The sequence below is a fragment of the Thamnophis sirtalis genome, unplaced genomic scaffold (genome assembly GCF_051295495.1).
Source record: "Thamnophis sirtalis isolate CommonGarterSnake01/CBP01778 unplaced genomic scaffold, rThaSir2_p1.2 scaffold_1, whole genome shotgun sequence".
NCBI lineage: Eukaryota > Metazoa > Chordata > Lepidosauria > Squamata > Natricidae > Thamnophis > Thamnophis sirtalis.
In genome coordinates this window covers 138,928,750-138,950,930 of record NW_028261381.1, presented here as the reverse complement: position 1 = coordinate 138,950,930, position 22,181 = coordinate 138,928,750, and the positions used below count along the sequence as shown (strand labels likewise).

Sequence of the window (22,181 nt, the reverse complement as noted above, 5' to 3'; positions counted from 1 at the left end):
AGGGGTTATCAAGAACAAACAAAACCAAATCATGACTGCTTTTAAAATATAGTTATGAATTTAATTGACCATCAGAAAGTAATAGGCATAATATACCTAAATTCATAGTCCCTTTTCAGCACAACTCCAGTTTTCTGAGATCCTGAGATAAAGCCACACAACATGAAATTAAAAATGTAAAGAGGCGCCAGGTCACTGGTTGGATTCCAGTCTTTGATTGGTCAGTTGGAGATGACATTGGTTGGTTTATGATATTCTCACTATTAGAGGGTCAAAGTCAATGAAGATGATTGCTAAATGGGTTAAAACTCTTTGGGGAATGAAATGTATGGTAATATTCCAACTATAATGCTGTAAAGAATTGTCAGCTAAGCTTCATTGCAGTGATGATAAGAAACCAATCCTTATTCCACACAACTTTATTATTTTTATTACTATTATCCTACTCGTTTTTCCTCTTATCTATTTCCTTAGCTTATGACTATAACGTTTGTATCTTATGATTTTACATATTGATTGCTTTTATTAGTATCCTATTATGATATATGTTGATTGATGACTATCACTGAATGTTGTATCTTATGCTTTATAATGATTGTATTTTGTGATTATGATCATGATTTTGTTGCTTGTTTATACACTGAGAGGTTATGCACCACACAAATTCCTTGTGTGTCCAATCACACTTGGCCAATAAGGAATCCTTATTCTATTCTGTTCTGTTCTGCTCTGCTCTGCTCTACTCTGTTTAAAAGTCTTTTTCTAGATGCACAGTTTTAACCCAGGCTTCCCTTAGTCATTTCATTGAGAAGTGTAGAGATCTTAGTGTAATTCCAGTCCCTATCAACAGAAGTGATTAATAGTAAACTGCCATCATTTTACACTATCTTGTACAGACTGAGATAAATTCCTTGTAAACAATATACAAGGGAAAATAAAAGTTCTTCCATCAGTTATGCATTGGGGCAAGATGACTATATTTTTTTTCTTTGTGAAAATTTCAGTTCAAAGTAGAATTCTATTCCCAGAAGCTCCTGTAATCATCATCAAGCAAGAAATTGTGGGGGGGAAATGTCCACAGAAATAACAGAGATATTATAATAGCCAAGTTATGTATTGCCCATCCTTCAGCAGTGAAATTAAATTGAAACAATAACCAAACAACCAAATTAATATCTCAAGCAGAACAAAGAACACCTATTACATCTTTCTGTACTTAGTCTATAGCTCACGTATACTGTTCATGGATTGAGAAAACCAGAGAAACGTCAGTTAAATAATGTAATTACTATACTTCATGGTATTAAGAAAAGTTTCTGTTTTCAGCTGTTTGGCAAAAGTTTGCATTTGAACATTATGCCTAGAGTTGTCTCACAATCATAGATGAGCTCCTTGTTTGTGTGACATTTACTGCATTTTTACTCAGATGTTACATTAATTTGGTGTAGTAAAGTTGTCATGTCCCAGGAAGCAGGGACACTAGCCCTTCATTCCCTTTTTTTTTTCATTTCTGTAGTTAAAATAATCATTCCTCCCTGCTCCAACCCTCCCAAATGGGCCAGAAACAAATTTAATGAATAAATAAAATTTAAAAAAAACATTGCTATCATCAAAGTATACCAGCTTAATGAAGCATAATTGAGCACAATCTGTGCTATTTCATCCAAAATAATAATGAAAAAAGACATTATATAACAAATATCCAAACTATAAGTTGACAGGCAAAGGAGAAATGATGCCAATGTGGTAATATTCCATAGTAGACATGGAAAACTCAAGTGATTTTCTAAATTTACAATACAGTAGCAATTTTTTTTCTATAATTCTCTAAATTCTTTCAGTTTATAATTTTTTCTCTACACATACACATTATAAACTGAAAATAAACAGAAATACAATAAATAGAATATGTATTTAATAAATAAGTAAAAGGAGTTAGAGAATTTAACTGCATGGTCAGCTGAAACTGATCAGATCAAAATCCTATTTCTGAGATCTATCGTCTATCTCTATATATTTCTGTCTGTCTGTCTGTCTCTGTCTCTCTCTCTGTCTCTCTCTCTGTCTCTCTCTCTGTCTCTCTCTCTCTGTCTCTATCTCTCTCTCTCTCTCTTCGTTGTTTTCTGAGAACTTGGTTATAGATAATGAGCTTGGTAGAAGCTAATTTGACCTGACAGATTCAACTGACCGTGCAGCTCTAATACCTCCTTATTAAGTAAATCTATGTTTATGAACAGAAATCATTATTTTTTTCATTGACATAAAGCTACAGTAATTTCTTGAGATAAGTACAGGTCCTGAGAAAATGTATCAGTTCACAGACAAATGTTGACCCTTTTATTTATTTCCCATGGAAGGACCAAATTTTAGGTAGCACAAACTTAAATCTGCCTAGTTTATTATGATATATGTAGATAGCTGTTTGTCACTTTTCCATTGTCCGTTTTCAACGGCACATTTTTAAAGGTACACTTTTAAAATATGTAGCTTCAAACTTGGACTGACCAAGTAAGTGTCTGAACTCTAGCCTTTGAAATGGCTGTTCATCGGGGTAATTAAGGGGTATAAAACTCGATTTTATTGACCTCAGGGGGCCAGGGTGCAGAGGTGGGTTCCTACCAGTTCGCACCTGTTCGGTAGAACCGGTTCGTCAAATTTACCGAACCAGTTAGAAGAGGTTCCACCAGTGGACCCGGAAAGCAGGCCACACCTACAGAAGAGGTTCCAAATTTTTTTGAAACCCACCACTGCCAGCGTGGGTGTGGCCAGGGTGGGCATGGCCAGCTCAATGTCACTTGTGTCGGGGGGCACAAATGGGCTTCCGAGCTCTGCTTTCACCTGCAATGGCCTCCTGCAACCCTCTGCCAGTGAAAACAGAGCTTCATTTTTGCTGGCAGAAACACCACAGGCCGGCCCTTCACTGTTTCCAGGGCAGCCCCGTGAGCCAGATCTAAGCACCGACACCCTTGGTGTAATGGAAAGACTGGATAATAATGGTTCTATGCAGTAGTGGGATTCAGCCAGTTCGCACCTATCCAGGAGAACCGGTTGTTAACTTTCTAAGCAGTTTGGAGAACCGGTTGATGGAAGAAATCTCATTTTGTTTTTTCCATTTTACAGGGCTAATCCTGTTAAGAAGGCAGGAAGGAAACATTCTGGTGTTGTTTCTGGCCTAATCTTTATTGCCCTGCTTACAGAAACTGCCTCTCTGGTTAACCCTTATTACATTGTAACAGCTAAGGCGAAGCACCCATCGACCTGAGTGACATTGAGTTGGCCACACCTACCCAGTCACATGATCACCAAGCCCCACCTATCCAGCTGGTCATTAGGGCAGAGAACTGATTGCTAAATTATTTGAATCCCACCACTGGTTCTTTGTGATCAAAATTCAACATTTTGCTTAAAAGATGAGTTATTTTTTTAGAGATATACAAACTTATTTTACTTCAAGGTTTTTCCTTCTTCTTGCATTTATGCATGTTGCTATTTTTCCCTTTTGTTGTAGCTCTGCTAAAACAATTTATGTCTGCCATATATGAAAAATTTGTTTAGTTAAAGAGATCAGCCAGCAAAAGTGGATTTTGTAGTTTCTTCAATAATTCTTTGGTGAGGCTGGGCCAGATTTACCATTAGGGAGAATGAGTGGGGCATTGTTCTGTCAGAAACAATCATGTTAAATTTATCTCAGAAACCTAGATATATAAGTGGAGAAGAGATAGAACTGCATGTACCATGGATTTGATTGTTACTGTTTTGATGAAGAATCGGCAAATATTGTCAGGTTTTATTTATGTATCATAAAATACATGTACAAGATTTGTGCACTTCAAATAATTCTAATGTTTCCCCTCCATAATTTTTATGGCGGCTATAGTGGGCCAAAAGGGGCTTAGTTTTATTATTTCCCATTGTTGTGACATTCTGTTCAACAGTATTAATTTCTTCATTAATTATCTTCTTATCATGTTCTTACAGGAATTCTCTTACGTGCTATTTAAATAGGGGAGGGAGTAAGGTCAACTATTGTAATGAATAACACAGAGAGTGCTATTTCTTCCATCTTGGAAGACAGGTACATAAGACCTGGACTGGGACAACAGAGGAAGGGACAGACTTCAAAGAAAAAGTGCATTGTCAGAAATGAATAAAAGTACAAGAATTTTTGCGGTTGTATATATGCTGTTTTTTTTAATAAATGGCTGTACTTATTAAAAATTGCTATAATTCAGATTCAGTACTTCTTAGCATGGACAGTATCACCTAAGCCATTTGTTGGCTGCCTGTAATCACAGCACTGCATGCAATCCTCAAAGATATCTCTGGTTATCATTTTTGAAAAGAATTTTTTATACAGGAAATATGAAAATACTAATGTAAGTGTCAGCCCTAAATTAAGCACATTAAAGTTAACAAAAATTTACAATCTCCCCAAATTCAACTCAAATGCAGTCTTGTCTAGAAATTCATCTGCCAGAGTCATTGAAGGAAAAGGACTAATATCCAAACATCCATTTGTACTTGCAGGACTGCTGTCCAGGAGATAGGTTGACTTTATCTGTTAGGGCTGTATGAAGCTTTGAAGGATGCTCTGTATTGATCAAAGTTTTAATTGAAGTTCATCTTCCAAATGGCTTCAAAAACTGTTAAGGCACTTGTCAGAATCCTACCAATAGTTTTCTATGTGTTTGCTGAAATCTTGGAGACTGCTAAACTAAATGAACAATTCCTATAGCCATTGTCCAGAATGCAGCCGCGCGAGCGATTGTGGGTGCGCCTCGGTACACCCATGTTACACCTATCCTCCGCGAGCTGCACTGGCTGCCTATTGGTCTTTGGATACGCTTCAAGGCGCTAGTCATCACTTATAAAGCCCTTCATGGTATTGGACCTGGGTACTTGAGAGACCGCCTACTGCCAATTACCTCCAATAGACCGATTAGATCCCACAGATTAGGCCTCCTCCAAATTCCATCCACTGGCCAATGCCGACTGGCGACCACCCGGAGGAGGGCCTTCTCTGTGGCTGCTCCGGCCCTCTGGAACGAGCTCCCCGTGGAGATTCGGACCCTCACCACTGTTATATATGCAAATGTTCCCTGTTACCAGCTCTCTGATTGGCTGGTCATTTGACAGTTGCTTTGGGCTCGAGTATACATATCAGACAGTTGCAGGGACGTTTTGAATCGCTGTCATCTCGCAATAAACATCTACTCTCTGATTCCATGGCTCCTGCGTCTTTCCCTCAAACATATGCAACACTGGCGACGAGGATGGGATCGCGATTCCGCAGAGCCTGGAATAAGAATAAAACTAAACAATAAGCCAGTTGCAACGCAACCAAGCAAACGCGAACAGAAAATACTTTGAAGACCTGTCAGAACTGCAGCAGCAGTTGCCACTGCCTCAGGTTTCGCCTCCGATCAAGCCAACCTGAGTAGATCCACAGGCACGGACTCCTTCAGTCAAAGGGACGGGCAACCTATGCTTAACCTTGGCTGGAGCCGTCGCCTCTGCTCAGGGACGAGCTACGAATCGCGTTGGCTCAACCGTGGCTGAAGCTGTTTGTCTGCAGCCGCTGCTGCCATCCATCTCCTCACGGCTTTCTATCTGCATAATACAAACTGTCTGCAGCTGCTGCTGCCTGGAGCCTCCGCTGCTCCACCTGCATTACAAAGCTGCCTACCTCCCAAGGCCACCTGCCTTACAAAGCTGCCTACCTCCCAAGGCCACCTGCCTTACAAAGCTGCCTGCCTCCCAGCTCCACCTTCTGCAAGGTTTACACGCTGACTCCACTGCTGACCAACAACCGGGAGAAGCGAGGCCTGGCGCTGGACGGGAAGCTGAAGCACGAGGACACCAACCTGCCTCCAAAAACCAAAGTTACCGACAGGCTTGGACTTTCTTTGCACACAAAGCAAATAACTGGGGGGGAAGGAGTGTTATATATGCAAATGTTAGAGAAGTGTTGAGTATGCAAATAACTGGGGGGAAGGAGTGTTATATATGCAAATGTTCCCTGTTACCAACTCTCTGATTGGCTGGTCATTTGACAGTTGCTTTGGGCTCGAGTATAAATATCGGACAGTTGCAGGGACGTTTTGAATCGCTGTCATCTCGCAATAAACATCTACTCTCTGATTCCATGGCTCCTGCGTCTTTCCCTCAAACATATGCAACAACCACCCTCCAGGCTTTCCGCAAAGCCTTCAAAACCTGGCTGTTTCGACAGGCCTGGGGCTGATGAGTTCCTGTCCCCGCTCGAATGGTGTGTCTGTTGAGTTGCTTTTAAATTGTGGTATTGTCTGTCCATGTCTTTTTTCCCCTATTTGTATCCCCTACCCCCCCCCCCCACCTGACTTGGGTTGTGAGCCGCCTTGAGTCCCCTTGGGGAAAAGGGTGGCATAGAAATGTAATAAATTCAATTCAATTCTCTTTCCCTCTTATCACTGTGACATGTAATATTTTGCTTCTTTCACAGAACATTATAAACTAAGTACAATTGTAAGGTAAAGGTTCCCCTCGCACATAGGTGCTAGTCGTTCCCGAATCTAGGGAGTGGTGCTGAACTCCGTTTCAAAGCCAAAGAGCCAGCACTGTCCAAAGACGTCTCCGTGGTCATGTGGCCGGCATGACTAAATGCCGATGGTGCATGGAACGCTGTTATTTTCCCATCAAAGGTGGTCCCTATTTTTCTATTTCCATTTTTACATGCTTTCAAACTGCTAGGTTGGCAGAAGCTGGAACAAGTAATAGGAACTCACTCCGTTTGGCGACACTCGGGATTCAATCCGCCAAACTGCTGACCTTTCTGATCAACAAGCTCAGCGTCTTAGCCACTGAGCCACAACGTCCCTAAGTACAACTAAAAATAATAAATAATACAGCCTTTTTCGCATGCAACCCATGCTCTCAAAGCAAGAATGAAATCCATTAACAATTGTGGTAGTCATTCAAAATTCCAGTTGGGATTGTTTCAACTTTGACATGGGTCCTTCTGAGAGTTTGGGGATAATCTGCTCTTGAAACTGCTTTTCAAATAAGAAATAATTAAAAGTGTCCCCCAAAATAGTCCCCAATCTAAGAGTAGTTCCTGAAATTGGAACAGACCATTCCAAGGTCAAACACTCCATTATGGAATATTCTGCTTATACCTTTTAATATATTTTGCTTCATTCAAAGTCTGTGAAGCTAGAACTCACCTCATGATAAATATTTTAATTTATAAATTTAATTCTTTATTTAATATTTGAATTTGAATTTCAAGTAATATTCTACCCCAAGAAAAAAAAATCTCGATCTGCCTTACTAATTTCTCTATCAATTTTTGACCCATTGAGAGAGTTGGGGAATGGAGTGGCAAGGGATCTGAAAATATTCCCCCTATGAAAGGAAACAAATGCATCTATTTCTGCTGAAGATTTGAAGAGCAAAGATTCTTAGTTTGTTGGTTTGAGCATATCTGCATTTTAAAGGATAATCTATCAGCAACTATAGTCTATATATAAATACAACTGATAATCTTATATCTCCAGATAAAAAGCCTCTTTGAAAGTTGAGGTCACAGATATATACCAATTAATAGGTGTTTTTAATGCATTGTGGTTTCCAAGGCAAAGGGAAAAAATCATGGAAATGAAATAAATATGATAAAAGAGAAATATTTCAAGTTTTGCTAGTACACTCAAATCATTTTATTGTGTCCAATTTTGGGGTTCTCCTAGTCATTTCTTTACCTTCTATTAATATAAATGGGTAGTAAGTATAGCCTAACCATGCTGAAACTTCTTCTTGCTCGTTTATTCTGAAAACCCAAAAGGAATATCAACATTCTCTCATGGCTATTTTGAGGGGGCAAGAAATTACTAACAGCATATTTGGGCCAACTATGAAAATATGGTGCTAGAGAAGATTCCTGCGAGTCCTTGGACTGCAAGATGATCAAACCAGTCAGTCCTAGAGGAGATCAACCCTGACTGCTCTTTAGAAGGCCAGGTCCTGAAGATGAAATTCAAATACTTTAGCCACCTAATGGGAAAGAAGGACTCACTGGAGAAGAGCCTAATGCTGGGAACGAAGGGGATGACAGAGAATGAGGTGGCTGGATGGAGTCACTGAAGCTCACTGGCTTGAGCTTAAATGGACTCCAGAGGATGGTAGAGGACAGGAAGGCCTGGAGGAACATTGTCCATGGGGTCGCAATGGGTCAGACACAACTTTGCAATTAAAAACAACAATAATGAAATAAACATCCAATTTATTTCAGTCCAATTTAAATCTGTGAAGAGATGACTAAAATTGGAGGCTGCAATAATGCACTATTATTTTCTAAGGGAGACTCTTGTAAATAAAATAGGCTAAAAGATGGCATCTAATTTTACAGCAGTCTGGAATAGAGATAGCTTCTTTGAGCATGTTTTTTTTCCATTTGCCATAATTTGGACTCCAATTATGGGGCAGAATATAATTATATAAATTTGCCATTTTAGGATGAATTATTTTAAATATAGTAATCTTAAGGATGTGAATATGATGTCTGGAGAGGTGAGGGAGACCATCAGCTTCTTCTTTGCTTGTCCTTTCTAATAAAATCAGCCAAGCTTGATGAATTACATTAATGAATGTCTCCCTGCAGTAGAGGAACTTTCCTCCTATATATGTTTTCTCTGGTTTAATGAAAGCTGTCCTACAAAGAATATTAAAGACAATTTTCTACTCGTTTTGACTGGTTTCAAATGTGTCACATCACAGATGCATCTGGAATACTGTATAATTATTATCTACATCCAATTCAGGCTTTTGGGAGTTGGGACTAAATTGGATCTGATTTAGAGCAGTGTTTGTCAAATTTGGCAAGTTTAAGATGTATAGATTTCAATTTCCAGAATTCCATGGCGGGCTGGAGAATTCTGGGAGTTGAAATCCACACCTTAAAGTTGCCAAGTTTGAAGAACACTGGTTTAGAATAATGCTTCTAGCATGTAGAAGGCAAATGCAGTCTTTGTTCTAAGAAAAGATGCACATACCTAATTTAGCTGTTATAGGCATCACTTCAGGAGCTGAAATTCTAACTCATTTCACTAAGTTTGGATCCGTAAGAAACTCCAGTCTTTTCTCTTTAAGCAAACACCACCAGAAGGATTTGTAGATGGCTAACCAACTTCAATCAGGAGTGGGATTCCGCTGGTTCAGACCGGTTCAGTTGAACCGGTAGCTCTGATGATCAGGTGGGCCTGCCCACCCACCCTTATGCTATACTGACCTTTATTTTCTTTTTTTCAAGACCAGCTGATAGATATTGCAGAGTGGATTGCTACACCTCAGCTGTTTTACACACCAGGGCAGTAGAAGGTAAGTTTTTCAGCTGTTTTCAAACCCACTGTGTGCACACAAAGCACATGCTCAGTGAACCGGTTGTTACCCCAGTTGAATCCCACCACTGACTTCAGTTCTATTACATCTACATGGAAGGAAGCATGCAGTGGGATATCTCCCCTATTATTTATACTAACCTTGGAAGTCTTGATTAGACAGATCAGACAAAACCCAGAAACAAAAGGTATGGGGAAAAAATTACAAATTACAGGCATTTGCGCATTATCTAGTATTTATCCTAGAAGAACCACTAGAAATGGGACCTAAATTAATAAAAAAGGAATATTTTGGTGAAGTAGCAGGATTAAAAATAAACAAAGAAAAGACTAAGATGTTGGTAAATAATCTTACAAATAAACAGAAAAATGAATTGATGGAAAAGATTCAGATAATTTAAAAAGTAAAATATTTAGGAATTTGGTTAAGATGTGCAACCATTAAAGAAGATAATTATTTTAAATTAATACAACAAATAAACATAGGTCTGGAAAAATGGAAAAACTTACAGCTGGTGATGGAAGAATAGCTACAATAAAAATGAACATTTTGCCGAAGTTATTACTTCTGTTTCAAACAATTCAGATAAAACTAGAAAAAAGGTTTTGTGAGGATTTAAATACACTGAAGGTTCTTTTTTAAGCACGTTCTTCAATATCTTCATAAATTATCTAGATGAGTGTATAGAAGCATCATTCATCAAATTTTTAGATGACACCAAGCTGATAGGCATTGCTAACACTTTGGAAGAAAGAATTTGGATTCCGAAGGATCTTGACGGACTTGACAGCAACGTACCCTATCCAACAAGATGCAGTTCAGTAGTGAGAAGAAAAAGGTCCTACACTTGGGCAGAAAAAAATCAAATGCACAGGTAAAGAATAGATAATACCTGGTTCAACAATAGTGAGAGGGATCTAGGTGTCCTGGTGAACTATCACTTAGCATGAGTCAGTAGTGTGCTGCAGCTGCCAAAAAAGCCAATGCCGACTTACAGTATTCTTTAAAGCACCTGATAGCAGGAGGAGAAGTAATGGGAGAAGGTTGGCCCAAGGAGATCTCCCTGGAACTAAGGAGAAATTTCCTAACAATAAGAACAATTAATCAATGGAACAGCTTGCCTCCTGGAGTCATGGTTGCTCCATTACTGGAATTATTCAAGAAAACATTAGACTGCCACTTGTTTGAGATGCTATCAGATCTCCTGCCTTGGGTGAGGGTGGACTAGAAGACCCCCAAGGTCCCTTCCAGCCTTATGATTTTAAGACCTTTCAGTTTCATCTATAAGTGTTTCACAAATTGTTTTAGTTGGATTTTAATTTTAATTCTTTTGTTAGAGGCTTTTACCTGCTTTCTGTAAGAATTTCAGTGAAAAGGAGGAAGATACAGATTGAAACAATTAGTAAGCAAGTGGGCTACATTTGTGTTGCATTTTTGGAGTGTGTGTGTTTTCAAAGCTGTAACTGAATTAATTGGCCTGGATTAATTGGATATGAGATTAAGGTTTTTCTGCCTTAATCTTAAAGTGCTATTTATAGAATTGTCCAAGAATGCTAACATGGCTGCTGAATTGGGTGTAACATAACTTCTGATACTGTCACCCATTCAATTATTAGGTTTCCAAATGTAGGTAGATGAATTTTCCCTACTAAGTAAAGCTATTGTTTTGTTTTATGTCATTTGCTACGGAAGAGGGCTTAATTTCACAATTACTGAAGATTAAAAGAGACATTTCAGCAGCAACTTCATGTGTTAGAACAGAGAACATTATTGTAGTTAGTATTTATTAGCAATAATAACCTTATAGGAATCCTTCAATATACTGTAGAATAAAAGAAAATATCTGAAAATCTTACAGTGCTACAATCAATATGTATGAATTTATAGATAAATATTATTCAATAAATTATTAATACTTGCATTTTAAATTAAATTAAATATATATAATAGTTTATGCAGTCCCAATTCAGTTCATGTGTGGAAAGAGAGTTCTGTCTTTTGCACCATTGCAAAATTGATGGAGAATGAGCATTCGTGCCTAAGATGAGACTTGACTCCATAATGTCCCAATTCACATGGCTATCATGTTTCATCACCTGACTCCTAACAAAATCCCCAATGGGAACTATTTTCTGAAATACCTTTTAAGAATTCAACATTAGATATAAAAGCCTTGTGGAAATGTTAGGACTTCAACCCCAGACTCCCTGCTGGCCATCGAATTTGAGATTCCAGAGGTGGGTAGTGCTAAATCTTCTGCAAGGCAAAAGCTTGGATATAGCCTCCCTCACTTTACTGGAATGACCTTCATCCTCAATTGATGGTCTTGCCCATCTCATCATGCCAACTTGAGAAGAACTGCACTTCTTCATTTCCCTGTTCCAATCAATGAAGAGAGAAAGAAAACAATGGGAGCTGCTTGTGTAACATGGAGATGGTACCAGGAGGGCATATAGTAACCTTTCAATTCTTGAAGCCATTGTCCACCTCCGGATAATGTACATATTGTGCTAGCCACAAGCCTGTCTCTCAATTTCAAAAAGCTCTTTATGCCTCGGCATCTACCGATATATTAAAAGGTTCCTTTGTTAGTGGCAAAGCCTTTCGTACCAGTGCATATGTTCTCAGAGTAAACATTCTGTGCAAGTCAGGTACAAAGTTGTACGTTTCTCTGAAGTTGCCCACTTCAGTTTCCCCTTTATCAAATAAATTAAAGGTGTCTCATCTATACTTATAAGTACATCATTACTTCTAAGTGCTATATCATCATTATCAAAGTGCTTACACCATCATAGGAAGACCTTGACATGCTGTAAATAACTTTCCCTCCTGCTTTGATGCACCACAGACTCTTACAATTGTATTTATTGTTTGTAGGTATTATGGCTGTTTAATGTGGGAGAATTGGAGAGTGTGCACTCCAAATGAGTAGGTTTATATTCTTTTTCTATTCAAGTTGGATCTCTGCCTCAGATCATATTTGATATAGCTTTTAAGGAATATGGGGGGAATAGAGCTGTGAGAGGAGGAAGAGCTTAACAAAACCTTAAGACACTTATACTTCTCGAAGTATATTTCCCATTTACCCCTCAATAAATGGGGAGATAACAGAGGGTTTATAGAATTAATGTTGTGTTTGAACATGAATGGATGTGGAGCATTGCTCTTGGAGATTTCTTATGACACTCTTGACGAATTTAACACATCCATCTATCTCAAATTGGCCACAGCAATTACATCTGCGGAGCAATGATATAACTCTGTTTTTTTTTTATTGGGAAATGACAAAAGGTTGATCATAGTCAGAATTTTGAGTATGGTATGATGTGGGTTCTGGCAACTCCTTCCTCGCAAAGGTCAGCAGGCTTTTCTGAGCCTTTCAAAACTCTGAAAGCAGAGCAATTATCTAAGTTTTCTTTCTTTCTTTCTTTCTTTCTTTCTTTCTTTCTTTCTCTCTCTCTCTCTCTCTCTCTCTCTCTCTCTCTCTCTCCCTCCCTCCCTCCTTATTGAATCTTATCTTAATGTAATTTTTTTATTTTTTTATTTCATTTAGAACTGAAGAGTCATTACAGATAAATATGTGGAAACCTTTACTCTATCAATCTTTATTATGGTCACAAATCAGCAAAGGAAAACCCTAAAATGCTTAAATAACTTCTGGCATTAAATTTTACCTGGAGTGTTTTATTGCTTGAATGAAAAAGGCATTGATCCATCCGATAATTTTGAACACTGTACCTATCAGCTGCATATCAAAAGATTTGCTTCATTGGTAGCTAAGTAGCTCCAATAACATGGTCTATTTTGCTTATAGCATCCAAAGACATGAACCTAGTTTCTTTATATTTCATGTACCAAGCAAAAAACAAGACTACTTTTCTTGATGGTGGTCTATTCATATTCATAATTTTATTGCTTAAAATCTGATGCTATTGCTCCCATTACAATATTATCATATTTTAATTGTTGTTACTTTGGATTTTATATTTTTGATGCCTGGGTGACTGATTAGGAAGTTGGGAGGTATTATAATTATTATGCTTGGTCATAAAATCAGCCAGATGTTTAGACTGATTATGTATTTTTGTCCACCTATTCAGTCTTTATCAAGGACCTTGGATAGACAAATACTGTTGTTTAATAATATTAAATATATCATTACAAGATATAAGCTATTCCAGGTAAAGCAGACAATTTTGTCAATGCTGATGGTGTTCAAACTGTATTCCAGATGTTTTGGAATTGCACCCAAGGTGCCTGATTCTATTAGTGTTATCTTTTCTTTCTTTTGCAGTCATTGTACTTTTTACTGAAGGTCTTCCTATTTTGTGATTTTCTCCAGGTTTTTTTTCCCTTCTATTCTGCTGTCTCCAGGCACTGCAACATCCACTATCCAGACTTTTATGACTTTCTTATCAACAACTGTTAAGTCTGGGATATTGTATGACAGATGCTTTTCTATTTGAATTCTAAAGTTCCAGAGCACGTTTAGTTCTTTATTTTCTATTACTTTGTCTATTTTGTGGTCCCGCTAGTTCTTGCTTGCAGACAAATAGTATTTCTTACAGATATTCTAATGCACTATAGTTGCTACTTTGGCATGCTATCTTTTGTAAGCTTTTGTGAACTTCTTGTAGTCCCCAACTAGGTATATAGTTTCTGCAGCTTCTTTGCAGAGATGGCATTTGCTATCTGTTGCTGTTTTCTCAATTCTGGCTTTGTATGATTTTGTTCTTAAGGTTTGGTCTTGTGAAGTCAAAATTAGCTCTTTCATCAACATCCCAATGCTTAGCCATTGCCAATTCTCATTCCTATCCGCTTTACTTGGTGTTTTTTTTACGTATTAGTCATGTAAATACTTTGTCTTCCCATGTCTCTTTTCTATTCTTCATTTGATCTTTCATAGGAAAGTTAGTATTGGTGTTGTTTTTGTTGTTGATCATACAGTTAGCCAGATTTTTAGATTGGATTAGATATTTTTATTCACTTGTTAAGTTCTCCCCAAGGATGATAGTGAGGAGGAGGAAGAGGAAGATTTTACAGCCAGTGACTCTCTCAACCCTAGGAAGGAAGCAATGGCAAACCACTTCTAAACACTTTCCAAAAAATGCAGGGACTTGTCCAGACAGTCACGAGGAGTTGAAAAATTATTTTGTCCTACAGAGAAATCACTACTGCTACTATTATCATCATCCAAATTCAGGGCAATACACAAAAATACATTTTTTAAAAAATCAACATACAATTTAAAAAATCAACAAAAGAAAAGGAAGGGACAGATAGATTCTTTAGAAAGCCTATTGGTTGTGCTAGACATATAAGCCTGATACAAGACTTTTAAGATAAAGGACAAAGATGAAATCCCTGAATTACTTTCAAACAATTATCTAAGTTGCCAGATGAACTTTACTAGGACTATTCACACAGCCAGTATTTAAAGCGCATTTAACATAGCCCATCTAACTCCCAATTGTTGTGGGAATAAATTGGGGAAATTCTTACATGCATCATTATGAACTCTCAGAAAAAAGGATAGTTTATAAATGCCATAATAAAACAAATTAAAATGTGTTGGAAAAACTAAAGCAAAGATGGAAAATTTCCATCTGAAAATCAAATCAAATTCACAGAATTGCTACCAATTTATCAGGGTTTAAGCCAAGCCCTCTTAATTCACTAACAGCCCAATCAGCTTCCACCTAGCAACTCACAATTTTAAGACCCTAGTACAGGGGTGTCAAATTCGTGCCCCGCAGGGCAGGTGCGTCATGCGCTGGCCATCCCCATCTCATTATAGCTAAAGGGTGGGGGAGTCATAGTACATCATGTGATGACAATATGAAGCTACAAGTTTGACACCCCTGTCCTAGTAGCACTTGGAACGGGGGCTTTCATGGAACCGTTTCACGTAGACTGCTCCCTCCCTCAACTTTTTGTGAGAACAAGGAAAAACTTGGTTCTCAAGCACCCAACATTTGAATGCACATCCAGCTGGGAACAATTCTGAACTCTGCAGCTAAGCTGGATATTTTCATAGCCAAGGTGGCACAGTGGTTAAATGCAGCACTGCAGGCTACTTCAGCTGACTGCAGTTCTACAGTTCAGCTGTTCTAATCTCACCGGCTCAAGGTTGACTCAGCCTTCCATCCTTCCGAGGTGGGTAAAATGAGGACCTGGATTGTTGTTGGGGGCAATATGCTGACTCTATAAACCACTTAGAGAGGGCTGAAAGCCTTATGAAGTGGTATATAAGTCTAACTGCTATTGCTATTGCTATTTTCCTCTTTTGGGGTTCAAAAAGAAACGAGTTTTCTGGTTTCATCAACCAGTTTTCATCAATAACCCGATAAGAAAGGGAGATATTACCATTCCTAACAAAGGTATGCATACTTTAAAGCCCCATTTTTTTAAAGAAAGGCTTGATCAAAGTATTAGACTAGTAGATCTGGACTGAAAAAAGCCTGGATCACTACGAGTTAGAAGTAATGAGGATATAGAACACCCTAACCATCTGGTGCTCATCTAGGTTTTTATACCCCTACCAAAAATATGACTGGCTACCATTTTTTACATTACCCGATATTTGGCGGGGGAGAGAAAGGGTCAGATAGTTTTTTCATTTTTTTTGTAAATAACTTCAGAGATACCCAGATTCAAGCAGCAATGTCCTTGTACCTTTTCCTTTACTTCAGAAAATGGCTGTCTCCTTCAGCTCTGTAGCATGTTCCCATTAATGACTAATTGCTTTTAATAGACATGGCTGCAAACAAAAGAATGGCTCTGAAGTAGCAAGCACCATTCTCAGAGAGAGAAATAACAGTTATAATTTCATGTACCAAGTCACCCATCTCCTACAGCAAAGAGCTCTGGATTCTACAAAGCCATTGGAGAATGGAGGGCCTAATGATATGTTTTAGCAATTGCAGCAGCTATTCTAAAGCACGACTATAATAACAGTACCTTCCTACTCAATAGGTCTACTCCTCAGCTTCTTTCAAAGTCACTTCACTACTGCTGAAATTCGATTTTAATTGCTTATTTCTGTCATGAAAGGGAAGCACCGGCTATGGAAGAGTCACTCGAAAAGTAATGCAGCTTCTTTTTCACTTTAAATAACAATGTTAGTTAAAGACTGTAACCTTTGAACTCTTTAGTGGTGTTAATGTTTAATTTGTATTGGATTTCAAATAAGAGATGCCCCTGGGTTTTTTTTTCCTAAAGGGTTAGGGTGCAAGGGTCTTGTAACTTGACAGCTTTAAGACTTGCGTGCTTCAAATGCCAGAGTTTCTGAGCATTGTTAAGGGAGTTTCACCACATTTCACAAGTTGGCCATGCCCATCCTAGTCACATGACTGCCAAGCCACCTCTCACCCAGTCACATGGCCAGCAAGCCACTCCCACAAAGCAGGCCACACCTACAGAAGAGGTTCTAAAAAAAATTGAAATCCACCACTGGATCAGAGATGGTATTCAGCAGGTTCTGACCAGTTCTGGAGCACCAGTAGTGGAAATTTGGAGTAGTTTGGAGAACCAATCAATACCGCATCTGACTGGCCTGGCCCCATCTATTCTCTGGCTCCTGAGTCCCAGTTGATCAGGAGGAAATGGGGATTTTACAGTATCCTTCCCCTGCCACACCCACCAAGCCATGCCTACCACACCATGCCATGCCCACCAAGCCACACTCACAGAACCAGTACTAAAAAAATTTGAATGCCACCACTACTGTAGAAATAAATTCAATGTAAAACTACATGACACTTCTGCAATGATTCTTTAAATCTAAATTCAAATGATTTCCCAACAGTTTCATATAAGTATTATAAAGCATAGGAACAAGCAAACTGTGCTATACACTATAGCCCAAAGAGCTTCTTTGGAGACTTGTTTTGCTAAAAGGAATCAGTCTCCAAAACCAGTCATGCCTCTCTATGTAAACCACAAAGAAAGTCCATAAGAGCTGAGGTGGCGCAGTGGTTAGAGTGCAGTACTGCAGCCGCTTCAGCTGACTGTTAGCTGCAGTTCAGCGGTTCAAATCTCACCGGCTCAAGGTTGACTCAGCCTTCCATCCTTCCGAGGTGGGTAAAATGAGGACCCAGATTGTTGTTGGGGGCAATATGCTGACTCTGTAAACCGCTTAGAGAGGGCTGAAAGCCCTATGAAGCGGTATATAAGTCTATCTGCTATAAGCTCATGATCAATGGAACTGACAGTCAAGGAGAAGCCATGGCTGCATTTCCACTATCTATTCCTGGTGTATGTTACATCTAGATATCGAATAGCAATATTAAGCTAAAGCTGTCTAGTCCTGGAAATTCAGTCTTTTGGGGCTGGTAGTATTTGGGTGGAAGATGCACCAGCAAATCCCAAGTGAGGTGCTAAAGCAGACAACCAATTCCATACTACTGCCAAGAAAACTGCATGGTTCCATCCATGAAATAACTAGGAGCAAAGCTAACCTCAAAAGAGACTTTACATTTCTCAGTATGTTGTTCATGAGAGAAAACAGTTTATTCCCAAAAAACATATATCAAACTGAATTGATATGAATCTAAATAATCTAATATGGATTGCATTCCAAAGGTGCTTTTTCAAGAGGCAACTGGGCTTTCTGGTTTTTCTTTGAAGACATTTCGTTTCTCATCCAAGAAATGTCTTCAGCATCTTTGGGGCAACTATGACCTTGCTTGGATGACTAAGAATTTCCATAGACATATGGGTTGCATGAACTGCTTTCAAGGTAATATCTCTAAATAATCCTATCAGATTTCAATACCTGGGATGAGGATGGGTGGAGAACATGCTGTAGGCTTTCAACATCCAAACAGTTCTGACTAAACCAACTACAAACTGAAAATGTCTATAAAAACACAACTTGTTTACATTGCATTTACAGTTGTGTCAAAATCATGAGAATTACATGGAACAGAGGAAGTGGGGGGGTTCCAATAAAATCAATGTTTGACCAATCATTTAGTGCTTTTAAAGTCTATCACTCTTTTGCTATCCAAAAGTCCTCTCCTGGACAACACTGAGCAGAGACAATAAAGCTGAAATAAGATCAAAGAATAAGACCAGGCCACATTTGTGTGCCTTCCATCATTTGTGTGCCTTCCATCATTTGTGCCATAATCCTTTACGCTGTTGTCTCATCCCCCTTTATCTTCTAGCTAACATGATCTTGCTAACTAGGTATTGGACATATTTCAAAGGTTTCTAATGGTGTGTAGATAGGTTTTTATTTGAAAGAAGAAATGGAAAAAGAACTCTCTCCCTTCCAAATTGCTTAGTGTTTATTTATAAAGTTACGTTGGTGTTCAACAAGTCTAGTTTGTTGGTTTGTTTATTCAAATTTGTCAAACAAAAATGAGAACAAGAATAAGAGAATAAAAATACAATGACAGGGATGATAGGCACGTTAGTGCACTTGTGCACGCCCCCTCTACTGGTTAATCCTTTTAATAAAGTAGCAATGAACTTTTGCACGTCTTCCTGGTTCCTCTACATTCAATCAAATTACTGAATGGAAAACCTATGGTGTATGTCAAATATCTCAGATTTCAACCTTGGCACCTCCAGTTAAAGGTGAACAGGTCATAGGTAATGTGAAATATCTTTTTCATCCTTAACTACCAGTCAGAGAAAATAATATTAGCTTAAGCTTATGACTACATAAAAATAGTGCTCCATGTTCACCAGAATTGTTTCCTACAGGTAAAAATCCTGAAAAACAATGGTCTATAAAGTTCCAGTATTATACAATATTTTTAAAACACTGGCATGAGCCAATTACTAATTATGTTTCTTTAAAAGCCACTCTAGGGTAATAAGAGACTTCTGGATGGCCCAGCGAGGTCAAAAGGTGAAAGGAAATTATTCTAAGTAGCCCTGGAAGCCAGCATGATACAAACAGTATGCCACCTAGGCTATGAAATTAGTTGCTATAGTAACTTTTGAGGGTCCATCTTCACTTTTTTAATACTGATTGTTGGAACAGTAATCTTGAAAGATGGAAAGCTAGGGAAAAAGAAAGGTTTGAGAGAACATGAGTAGCAATCAATGGGTTGAGTGTCTTTCATAATGCAGGAGATAGAACTGGGAGACAAGACTATGCTATGCAGCATAGACATTAAAAACAATTTATGAATTTTCTCTTCTAGGATTGTGAGAGAAAAGGAAGCAAGCAAGCATATAAAGCTGACAAATATGAGGTACAAGAACATGAGAGAAGTTTTTTATATATGCAGGGACTATTGCGGTTTGGGTTGTTGTTTCTCGGCTGCCTGTATTTTTTAATTTTTATAATGTTATTGTTTTTATTCTATTTTAATTCTGTTTATCACAAATTGTCACATCCTGGACAACTTCTACTCTCAAATTGATGCTATACACTGCACACTGCACACCAGAACAACGTTTTTTTCCCAAATGCCATCCCTCTGTTAAACAACTAATTCTCACCACACTATCAAATAAGACTGTATTACTATTATTATTCTCATCCTTCCTAGTATCTACCTAGTATCTACAGAGCCAAGGTGGCGCAGTGGTTAAATGCAGCACTGCAAGCTACTGCTAGATCAGCAGTTCAGCGGTTCAAATCCCACCGGCTCAGGGTTGACTCAGCCTTCCATCCTTCCGAGGTGGGTAAAATGAGGACCCAGATTGTTGGGGGCAATATGCTGACTCTCTGTAAACTGCTTAGAGAGGGCTGAAAGCCCTATGAAGCGGTATATAAGTCTACTGCTATTGCTACCTCTTCCCACTTATGACTATAACCATATTGCTTGTATCTTTCAACTTATATTGTTTTATGTCTTTACTAGTAGGATTTGATTGCTTATTAGTAACCTATGATTATCACTAAGGGTTGTACCTTATGATTCTTGATGAATGTATTATAATTTATTTTTCTTTATGTACACTGAGAGCATATGCACCAAAGACAAAATCCCTTGTGTGTACAATCACACTTGGCCAATAAAGAATTCTATTCTATTCTATTCATTCTAATTCAGATGGGCAGCCATATTAATTGGATAATTAAATAAATATTAGTTATAATTTCATGAGACTTGGGTTCACAAATCACACATTAAATGATAATGTGGTTTGGTTTTCACAGTGTGTAGTAAACTGAGCCATTGTGGTTTGTCATGGATAATAAATTGCTTGGAGGTAATTATCTGTCAAGCCAAATTCACTTTTTTAAAAACCTTTTTATATTCGTGAACAACTTCAAAACTTGTGGAAGGAAATTCTATTTTGTTGCATAAAATTTATTTTTTTATAAAATTGTAAATATTTGTCATCTTCATTTGCTTTCCGGTCTATATTTTATTCTAATCTTAAAATCATTTCATTTCATTTTTGCATTGGTTTATTCATTTTAAAAAAAAAGTTCACAAAGAAAAATACATGTTCCTAACATTGTTTCTGCTTTCAACATTTTTGTATGCAATGTTGTTCCATATCCACATTTTTTTATACATTTTCTCTCAAATAATGCAAAATTTGAACACTACTTCCCATTATACATTTTCTGCCCTTTTCTCTTATATGTATATTTTTGCTACTTATTGATTGGAGGAGTACCTTTCAACATTTGGAAAATTATGAATGTTTAACAAGAAACTTTGGGATGCATATAAAGCAATAAACTAACCTACCATCATGCAGGGCTTTTACACTGTACACCTCATCATATAGTACTTAATACCTGTAATAGTCCTACAAAAAAAGCAGAAATGAACAAAAGAAGAGGTGAACAAAATGAAAAACATCCTGTGCCAGTATCCAAAGTGTTACAAATTATACATAGGCTGGCAAAAAGGTATGTTAATCTCTGAAACAAGTCACACTAAGAATAAGTGCAGAATGGGACAACTCGCTATAGTCACTACGCCACAGGACAACTTGCCATGAACAATTCAACAATTCAATTTAATTATTTAAAATAACTTTAAAAATATTTTAATTTTTGTCATTCACATTTCATTTTGTCCCCCTTTGGCAACCAGTTTTTAATGATTATATTCCACCATTTCTTCGATATTAGTGTAACTCTTCTCCTTCAGCAAATTGTCCCCCAGTATGTTGGCCATGGCAAGTTGTCCTATGGAGAGTTGGCCATGGCAAGTTGGCTACAGAGAGTTGGTCATGGTGAGCCTGCAGAAGATCATCCAATGAATTACAAGGCTGAATGAGAATCTGAGACTGTTTCTATCCAGTGAGTCATAAATACTGTTTCAAAATATTCCCTTTTCCTATCACTTTTTGACAAATTACAATGCTTGGACAAGAAGCGTGGACAATCTTTTTGAATATCTCAGTTTGAACAACTCAATTATGTTTGCAGAGTACAGGAAATGTGATTGTTCACAGTTAAGGTAACTAACTGAAGAACATAAAGGTCACACTAATAGAGCAGAGGTGCCTGGTCTTTTATTTCATTGATTTATCTTCTAGCACTTTCTGAACGAAGACTTTTCAGGAGCTGTAAGTCCTTTTTCTGTCTACTGTGCTATAATTGTCTTTCCACTATAATGTATGCCAAGACTGTAAAAATTGTATAACTTACTTTAGATGTTTTTCATCTCGTTCTGTCCAATGTAAAACCACTCCCAGGCATTGATATGTGTTTGTATGTATATTGTACAATGCACTCACACAAGCATGGCTGGTTTTGCCATTGTATTTATCACTGATGTGCTAATTAATGCTTTCAGAGATTGTTTTTGTTAGTTGACCAACAAATGTATAATCAAAATTTTAATGTAAGGGCTAGACCCGCCCTGCTTATGTTCTTC

The 22,181-nt window shown here is 37.9% G+C and overlaps 1 protein-coding gene across 1 annotated transcript in view; it reads right to left on the bottom strand.

Annotated features, from left to right (window-relative positions):
• VRK1 (VRK serine/threonine kinase 1) overlaps nt 1–22,181 on the bottom strand; it is a 99,917-nt gene that overhangs the window by 67,681 nt on the left and 10,055 nt on the right. The window lies entirely within an intron of this gene.